Raw genomic sequence first — 10,310 nt, forward strand, 5'->3', positions numbered from 1 at the left:
GTCAGTTTCTATAGCGTCCTCGGGAAGAAAAGAGAAGAAAATGGGTGCGGGTCGGACCTGGACTGGTTTCAGACCCAGGCCCTGGCAAAGAACCATCGCGCGACGGTGTGGGTACATCGCGCGATTGTACTACTGGGCCGATCGCCAGGTTCAGCCATGGATCAGGCCCAATCGTATGTATTGCTTTAATGAAGTCCAGGAGTCATACTCGGGCCTTGCAATTGGATCCCTTCGTGATATCCTTCATTGTCCGATTATCAATCAGCGACGATCCATCCGTCCGATGATCAATCAGCGACGATCCATCCGTCCAATTTCAATCAGCAACGATCCATCCGTCCGATGATCAATCAGCAACGATCCATCCGTCCAATTTCAATCAAATGACAATCCATCCGTCCGATGATCAATCAGCGACGATCCATCCGTCCAATGATTAATCAGCGACGATCCATCAGTCCAATTTCAATCAGCGATGATCCATCCGTCCAATTTCAATCAACGACGATCCATCCGTCCGATGATCAATCAGCGACGATCCATCCGTCCAATTTTCAATCAGCGACGATCCATCCGTCCAATTTCAATCAACGACGATCTATCCGTCCAATTATCAATCAGCGACGATCTATCCGTCCAATTTCAAATCAACGACGATCTATCCGTCCAAATTTGGATCAGCAATCAATCTGCTCACCGATCCATTGGTGCACGGCATTTGTATATACTCGCTTGCACTTCTTGTTTAATCGGCGTTTGGGTTAATTGGATGGGTGTCTAGAAATCTTTGACGTTACCCGTACCAGCCAATGGTGCTCCGCGTGCCGTCAAAGAGGGACTACTGTAGACACCCCAATCTGACTTCCCGATCGTTTTACTTTGTTCTTCGGTTTCTTGTTTCCCCGATGATGAATCAGGTCGAAAACAGTCTCGAGAACTTAGAATGGCTTGAGTTTGGTGTACGCGGAACCCATCCTTAGCCCTAAAACCCTTGAATCAGAACCTGGACCTTGGGTTTGATACTCGCGCGACACACTGGGATCCTCGCGCGATGGTCCATTTGCCAGGTGGTGGTCAAAGTCAAAGCTTTGACTGTTGACCCTCGCGGGGTTGACTGGACCCTCGCGCGATGCTCTCACTGTCTCGCGCGATGGTTAACACCTGTCATTTTCACCTGGATTGCGTGGTGGTCAGGGGGCTACAGGCCTATGTGACCCCGTTTTCGTCGGCTGAACAGCATTCTGGGGGGCTCCCCTTGCACCACCTCACCCCCCATTCTCCCATCACCTTTGCCACCCCACTTCTCCACCAAGTGATTCTAACCAGCCTTGTTGGCTGGTTACAAGGCCTTGGCTAGCCACCAACCAACCCTTTCTTCTATAAATACCCCCCCCCCCCATGCTTCATTGCAAAGGGTTACAAAATTCTCTCTAAGAAAGAAAAAGCAAAGCTCAAACACAAATATCCCATACCACACTCACTCCCACATAATCATCTTCCAAGCCTCACCACCTCATTCAAGCCATCTCCAAGGCACTCAAGCAAAGGTATAATATCTTTCTGCTCAATGTTCGAACCCCTGAGGGGGGCAGGCAGGGTCAAGGCTGGTAATCGATACCAGTTCTGGCCCTAAAGCTGGCAGGGTTTCAAGAGCCGTTACCAGGAATACCCTCGCGCGATGGTCCCATAGGCTCGCGCGACAGTTTTGTCTGCGTGAGATTGGACCACGTGGGGAAGGGATGCTGGTCTTTAAGTTTATTGTTGTGTTCATAATCATTTTTAAGTCTTTTAAAAGGTATTAGCTCACTGCTCTTGCATGTTAAAAATCATTGTTTAGCTTAGTTTATATCTCCTCTTGGTTTGGAATGCTCTTGGGATGCTCTTGAACATGTCTCAGAGCCCTGAGTATGCAAAGCAATTCCTGGAAGTCCAGTCTGAACAATCGCGCGCCTATATCACTTTGTCGCGCGATGGTTCTGGATTTTCCAGGGACTGCCCTTGCATGAGCAGCTTGGCCTTGGCCTCTGTTTAGATACCCCCACTGTTTAGGGGTTGTGTTTTCATAATATTTCCATCTGCTTGTTATAATATTGTTTACTTTCAAGTACTTATAAACTGCTTGGTTTGCACCTGGGTGAGCACTGGTCCTTCCAGAGCCCAGAAGGGGGTAAAATCCAAAACATTGGTGGAACGTCAACACTCGCGCGAGTGTATGGGAGTGTCGCGCGATGGTTGGCTTGTATGTAGATGGATTCACGCATGCAAGCTGGCTGTTTGTTCGTGCCAAAATCATACACAGCACTGCTTTGATGTATGATCGATGTTTTGAACTTTATTCCATTTATTATGTGTCATCTCACTAATCCATGCCATATCTTATCACATCCTGCAAATTGTTACAGTTTTAATCCCCGATTAACTGTTCCCCCGTCCTAATTGGCTAAAAATTGATTAATCAAACAGAATCGCAAACAAACATTTTCGCAAATGCCTAAGTAGAGACCGATCTCCGGATTGGGCGAGAGGGGTGCCATAAAACCCTTCCCCTCTCGTAACCTGGCTCCCAAACCCAGATATGGTTATGACGGACTGGTTCCTTAAACTTTTTCAAATCGAACAGCGCGACAAGTGCTTCGAAATACGGTTCCTTGGGTGTCGAACCTTCAAACCCGAGTGGCGACTCTGTATTTTGCGAGCGCTTGCTTCCCCACTCGCGCTCCCTCGATCTGGGCCCTTGCGTCTTGGAATCCGAAAATTCCAAAGGGCACGCATGCCCACAGAAGGGTTTTATGGCACCCCTCTCGCCCAATCCGGGAATCGGTCTCTACTCGGGCATTTTATAAAAAAATGTTTGCATTTTTCTCTCATTAATCATTTTCTTTGGCCAATTAGGGCGGGGGAGCAGTTAAAGGGGATTAAAAAATCGTAACAAGTTGCATTTCATGAGACAATGTGATGGATGCTTGATCTAGACAGATATAATAGATTGAGAAGAAGCACCTGTGGGGCTTTTAAACAAACTGGAACACGTTGTCTCGGAACGAGACACGCAAGAGGAAGCTGTATGCACTGGCCAGGCCACTGCATGCAGAGACTACTTGCGTGCGCCACCGGTATACTGGCGTGCGCCGGTAAATCTAAACCCACAGCTCCTATTTCTCAATCCTCTAGGCTCTAGAAGGACCAGTGCACACCCAGGACAAACCACGCAATCAAAATGGCCGAGTAAAATACAGTTACAGACAGCAGAGATGATTTTAGAGCAGAAGGATAGACAGTACACCCCATAAATAATGTGGGGGAACAAATAGAGGCCAGGGCTTAGCTGTTATGCAAGGGCCAGCCACTGGACTTCGATCTACTTGCCATACGTCGATCATCAGAGACCGTACGCCAGTTACATCATTTGTCCAGTGCTTGGCTTTGCATCATCTGGGTTTTGGAACATGACCAGAGGATCCCAGAGGCCTTTAAGATAAGAATATCAGGAAAGTAGCTTCACAGTTCTAAGATACAGAAAGCAATAAACTAGTTCTTAGCATGCAAAAAGGTGATAAGATAAAAAGAAATGAAACAAGAACAGGATGATCCGTGGTCCCCACGCCAGTGGTGCACGTACAGCCATGATTGGCGTACGGCTTGTGGTTACTGGTGCGCGCCACTTATCATCACACACGATCATTGAATCTTTTCCAGTTTTGAGGCCAAGACTGATATTGATTACCAGCCTTAACCCTGCTAGCACCCCTTAGGGTCAGAACAGGGAACAGAGCAAAAAGGTGGTATACCTTTTTGGATTGAGCTTGGTGATGGATTGGAGCTTTGAGCTTGAGGTTTGGAGGATATATGGAGGGTGTGGGGTGTTAGAGAGGTGTGTGGGTGATGTTTCCTTGCTTGCACCTTAAATGGATGAAAGGAAACAACCAAGAAAGCAAGAGAAAAAGAAGGAATGGCTTGAGAGTCTTAATGGAGCCAACCCCTTGCAAATAAATGCAAAGGGGTATTTATAGCACAAGAGTGACTAGAGGAGGGGCAGTAACCAGATGGGTTAAGGGCTGGTTTGGCTAAGGAGGGAACCTCCCATGCATTAAATGCATGGGACTAGGTGATGGAAGATGTAGGAGAGAGAGGGGAACGCCTCTGCAGAGTATAATCATCAAGGGGACTGTAGCCTACGTCAGGGTGGCCACCAAAGTCCCGAGCACGTGGTTGAATAGTGATATTTGACCGGTTTTTGACTGGCGTACGCCTAATATGTACCTGCGTGCGCCGGTGAGAACTGAGTCAACGGTCGATGACTCACACGTGGCCGTTGATCGGCGTACGCCAGGGAAGTACTGGCGTATGCAAGTATGGTTTTCCTGAGGCCTTTTGGTTCTGGCTTTGAAGGGTCTAGGCAGGGCTTGACAAAGGTTTTGAGTGAGGTTCAGGACGCTCAAAGCTCAAATACACCATTAGCCTCGGGGTGTTTTTGACCATAATCATCATTGGGGAATCAAAAGATCGCAAATAAATTAGTCTGGTTTGGACAGTCAAAAATAGGGTGTCTACAGTAGCCCCCCTTTGACGGCACTTGAAACACCATTGATTTGGCACAAGTAACGTCAAAGGTTTTCTAGACACCCTCTGCTAGACTTTCCAGAGCAGGACATACATGAATTTTAAAGAACCTACTTAGTTGAATTCGAACAAGTGGGTGTCGTTGATTTGAATTTGGAAGGATGGACCGTCGTTGATTTGATACTGGACGGATAGACCGTCCTTGATTTTAAATTGGACGGATGGACCGTCGTTGATTTGAAAGTGGACGGATGGACCGTCGTTGATTTTAAATTGGACGGATGGACCGTCGTTGATTTGAAACTGGACGGATGGACCGTCGTTGATTTGAATTTGGAAGGATCTCCTCTTGGGAAAATTTTGCTTCGGGCTTCGGTGGGCTATGGGGCCACCTTGGGCTTCCAATCGTGAACGATTTTTAACTCGAGGAGTGATTTGGGCCTAAGGCCCAAATATTACTGGCGTACGGCTCCTTATAACTAGCGTACGCCTATCAGTTCAAAAGATCCGAGCCCAGGTCCGGCCCAGACCCGACTCAGTTACTCCCTCATGCCGTATAAACTTCCAGAACACGAAGGGAACCGCCATACTTCAGTTTTAAACCTTAATACTCTCCATACTCAAACCCATTCTCCTATCCTCTTCTATCTTCTTGCAATATCCACTCAACCTAACCCATTCATGGCTGGAACCGGTGGTGGTGGTGGTGGTAATGGCGGCGTCGGAGAGGAGGAGAGCCGTCCGGGGGGTGAAATCGAGACCTTGGAGTCTCAAATCGACTATCAAACGGCGGAGGATACTGAAATAGGTATTGGTGCAGCGGTCTCGACCAGCACAGGCGGCGGTGATGGCCATGCAACGGAGGTAGGTGGCTACGACGGGCGGCATACGCCAGGGGCAGTGGGGCGTACGCCAGCTGTTGCCGAGTTCGGGGGGCCACGGGTTCAACGGTTGGACTCCCGGAGTGGTGTAGAAGGCTTGATTGTTACTGGTTTGGGCTTGGTTGGAGCTGGCGGCAGCGGGAGCAGTGTTGGTGGCGACAATGACTGGCTGGAGACACCACGAAGGGACCCGGCAAGGGGTAAGGATCCGATAGTTGAGGAGGGGGTATCCGAGGAGGTGTCTATGGAGGAGGTTAAGTTTAGGCCTACAGTGGGGTCTTCGGCGCATGTCCCTATTACGCGCAGAGACTTTGCTCAGTTTGTGACCGAGGAGGAGCTTGGCCGTTTGCTCCAAGAGAATCCGAGGGTGGTGGCTGCAGTGATAGTAGTGCGAGAGGATCGACAAAGACAGGTTGAGAGAACCCAGGAGGAGGAGGGCTTGAGAGCGGAGACTGAGAGGGCTGTGGCCAAGGAAGAGGCCTTTGCGCGCGAGACTGAGTTAGCCGAGGAGGCTCAGGGGGAGGTATGGTCTTTTAAGCGTGCAGTGACACTTGTTGAGTCCTTACGGCAGGCACCCCGTTGTAGGTTTGTTGCGGGCACATATGTTTTGCCAGAGCCACACTTGTTCATACCGTCCGGGGTTGAGAGCCTCGCACCTCTGCGGGATAGTTATGACGCAGAGCTCATACTGAGAGACCCACAGCGACACCTATCCGTGGATTCGGCGCAGGTATATTTTGGGACTTACTTTGATATACATAGCTTGAACCGGCGCAACATAACTTGTAATGCATGTAGGTTTAAAACCTTGGCCTGTAACTTGACTTAGTAAGTAGAATTTGATAGTATACCTCGACCTTGGAACTTGATTTGACTGATAAAACACTCTACATAGCTAAATTGACTTGCAGAGCACCAATAACTTCGACGAAAACTGCTAAGGCCAAGCTTGAATCAATCATAAGCTGCCTCAACCGATGACATAGTCCTTTGAACTTGAATTCGACTAGGTAGACCGCCATGACATGATAAGTGCCAGGATAGCGTGCCCAATAGTTTGAATCCGCCGGTTGATAAACAGAATGCCTTTGAAACCAACTAAAAAGTGTACCCTATTGAAAGTAACGCCTCGTAGTCCGGGGCTTGACTGAAAGATGCCTTTGATTTGATTCGACCGATAGCAGAATTGGATAAAGTCACATGAGCACCGAGTAGCTTTGATCGACCTCTGTAATGCTTGTTTCGACTGTAGAGTTATTTTTGAGACTCTGAATTCGACTGACTATTGGACTTGAGTTGCATTTGCTGACGAATCTCTTTTTGTTGTCTGTCTTTGTATGTAGAGAGGAGCAGTCAGCACTCGGGGTCACAGCGGTCCTGTGAGCTCGCTTGAGTTGTACAGAGGGCTACCGGAGCGAGTCAGGGCTTTGGTAAACGCTGCAGGGTTCCGCCTGTTCATCCTCACGTTAACGACAGTGAAGAGTGACCATGCCCTGCTTATTGCACTGGCTGAGAGGTGGTGGGATTCCTCGAATACCTTCCACTTTCCGATCGGGGAGATGACAGTGACTCCGTCAGACTTTGCAGCTCTCACTGGCTTGAGGGTAGGAGGAGAGCCTATCTTGTTCGACTCAGAGATTTACAGAGATACCGGGGCATTGGAGTGGTTCTTAGGGCAGGCACCGGCAGGTGAAGCGGAGGCCATCCATTACGACCAGTTTAAGCAGTATTTGCAGGAGAGGGCACCAAACTCAGAGCAGGAGGTGGAGCAGATGGCGAGGGCCTACTTGTTGTACTTGTTCGGGGCTACACTATACCCGAACAAGCGATCCACAGTGCACCTGTCTTACTTGCCGGCCCTCCGCGACTTACGCACAGCTTCGCGCTTTGACTGGGGAGGAGCACCTCTGGGGACGTGCTATGGCTTTATGGTGGAGTTCTCGTGGGGGAAGAAGGCGACTGCCGGTTACTGGAGAGTGTGGGAGGTAAGAAACGAAGCTTGCAATTCATTTCCTATTTTCCTTTCTTGCATTTGTCTTTGATTTGCATATGAACTGTACCTTGATGCTTTGATTGTCTGAAAATTTACAGCTGTGGGCCTACGAAGTGCTAAAGATGTACCCGCCGGAGAATAAGTGCCCGAACTTGAGGATACTCCCACGTGCCATGATCTGGGGGCCTTTGCACAGAGGAAAGAAGAAGAAAAGAGGGAGCCTCCTAGCCTTCAGGTCATACCTTGACGAGCTGTCAGGTACTCAGGTAAGCATCATGCCAAATTGACCATTCTACTCTTGGAAGTGCTTAAATGCTGTCGCTGATGCCCATCTGACTCTGAATCTTTGCACTTGTTTCGCAGGTGGAGTGGGACCCATGGAGTATTGCAGAGCCTGAGCCTGAGTACTTGGCGAGGAGCAGAGTGGTGACAGCGAGCCGGGATCTGTTGGAGTCAGCCTTTGGGTGGCGGTGGTACCTAGGTGACCAGGTGACATGACAGTCACTGGGCTTTCTTGGGTAACAGGTTCCCGGGCCACTTCCACCTCACGCTTCACATACGGACAGGTACACTCTGGCTGAGCTGCGTCGCTTCACTGTTCCGGCTGGCCTTGCTACTTTCTTGAGGCCTGAGCGTGATTATGCCGTTTACCGGAGGCAACGCCTGGCGAGGCCATTTGGGGTTTTGGAGCACATTGCTGTAGGTGGACAAATTCTAGTAGCGCTATAATCAGCACTAGAATGTATCGGCTTCTCGTGCCTCTTGACCATAACCTTAATTCGTCGTTGGAACCCTTGATTTGCAAAACAAACAAGGAGTGAGCGCACCTTTGCCTCTCGTGGCAAAGGCCCTCCAATGCCTTAGTTAGTATCACGTATTGGTAATAAACCTTAAATATCAATAGAAAGTCATGTATGAGTGCAATGTATTGCGTACCTTTCACCTCTAGGTTTACCTTATATTTGTAGATTCACGGATGCTTGCTGCCCAAGTATCCATGTTACCCTAGGTTTCCTACCTCGTATAGGAAATCCAGGATATCTTGGATTCTCGTTCCCTTATCAGTTCATTACTTTAATCTTTGTAGGACTCTTTTCCATAACAAGCCGAACTTCCCATTCCCATTGGGTATCTTTTCTAGATCCTACATTATCGGGATCTCACTCTTTAACGGAATACCACTGTTTCTGGTCCCTTCCAGAGTGTTCCCTCTATTTCAACATCTGATTGGACTCCTCTCTTTGTTCTGCTCTCTCATGGCCGAACGGACAGCTTGGACCAGTTACTTCACATGTAACTGGTCCTTTATCAATTATTTGGACCATTGCCTTCTTAGGAGCTCTCCTCCTGTTCGGCTTTCTCATTGCCGAACAAATTACTTGAATAGTGGCTTCACATGTCACTTTCTTTTTATTTGGTCCAATAACTTCTCATGTTTACTGAACCAAGACTCGTACAACTTTTCTGGACCAATGACTTCTCATATCACTGGTCCATAGCGCGATAACTTTCCTTCACAATGTGTTCGGACCCTCTTTGGACCTATTCGGGATTACCTCCCTACAATTGCTCCCCAGCTTTACTCGTTATGTTTTATTCAGAAAATGAGTAAAGCTTCTTAATTACCGAGCAAATTTATTCTGTTCCTGCACCTTATTTCACAATTTTGATGCAAGCTTCATCATTTAGCAAAGGCAAAAATATCTCTTCATTCGGCCTGGACAGGCTTTTAGTCCTAAGCTTTACACGTGGCGTTCATTGTTTTGCTTACATTAAATGCGGATAGACGTATTTTAGGGAACAGAACACTCAAACGGCGTATGGGGTGACGTTTCGCATACGCCACCCCACTTTTTAGGGTATTTTTGGGTTTTCGTCCCATTTTCAAATCCCCATTCTTTCTCTTAGACTCCCTCTGCAGAAAGAAAGTTCGAGCTTACCCGCCATTGAAGCTCTGTTCATCATCTCGAGGCCTCTTCTTTTTTGCTTTAGGGATTCCATCTACCAATTCGTAAGTCACCATTCTTCTCTCTGCTCCATTTCTCTCGTTGATTGCTTACAATCGTTTTTAGGGTTTCTCCGTCCCCCTTTCTCTTTATTCGAAGAACCCAAATTTTTCTGGTTATGAGGAGATTTCGGAGACATTGTAATACTCCTCAGACCATGTCAAGTTTCAAATCTCATTACGAGATTCCTGATAACGTGGCTACTGCTTTGGCTCCTGAGGATGCCATCCGTGAAAGTTTTGACTTCGACACCCTTCACATTCTTGTAGTAGCCGTCGTTGAGGGTGGAGTTAGGTTTCCCTTAGCTCCCCTGCTTCGTTAGGTTCTGGCATACTATAGGCTTTCCCCAATGCAGGTTTCAGCCAATTTCTTTCGAGTGGCTATGGGTGTAAATGCCCTAAATCAAATGTTAGGGACTTCTTTAGGTTTATATGACATTCACCATTTATACAGCATCTCCAGAACCGGGGATGCCCTTTCATATTATTTAAAAAGTAGGGATTCTAGAAAGAAACTTATCCTTGAACCCCCTGATTCTGCTCAAGGGGATGATGATGATTTTCTGATTGTTACGGGCAACTTCGAACCCAGAGATGAGGACGGCCAAGTGATTGCTTTTCATGCTCCTCACATATTCGGGAGCCCACGTTAGTGCTTTCCTCCTAATCCATATGCTTTATTTTTCAGAAAAAGCCTTCTCGTGCTTCTATTTATTATGCATTGTGTTATGTTTCAGCTCCAAACATCAATCAAGGTCATAGCATCATAACCCCACAAGTTCATGTAGCGGATATCAAATGTGCACTCGCTTTCAACGGTGAAGGAACATACCTTTCAGGCCGAGCAAGAGCAGCTCAAATACTGCTTAGT

This window comes from Rhododendron vialii, chromosome 7a (genome assembly GCF_030253575.1).
Source record: "Rhododendron vialii isolate Sample 1 chromosome 7a, ASM3025357v1".
NCBI lineage: Eukaryota > Viridiplantae > Streptophyta > Magnoliopsida > Ericales > Ericaceae > Rhododendron > Rhododendron vialii.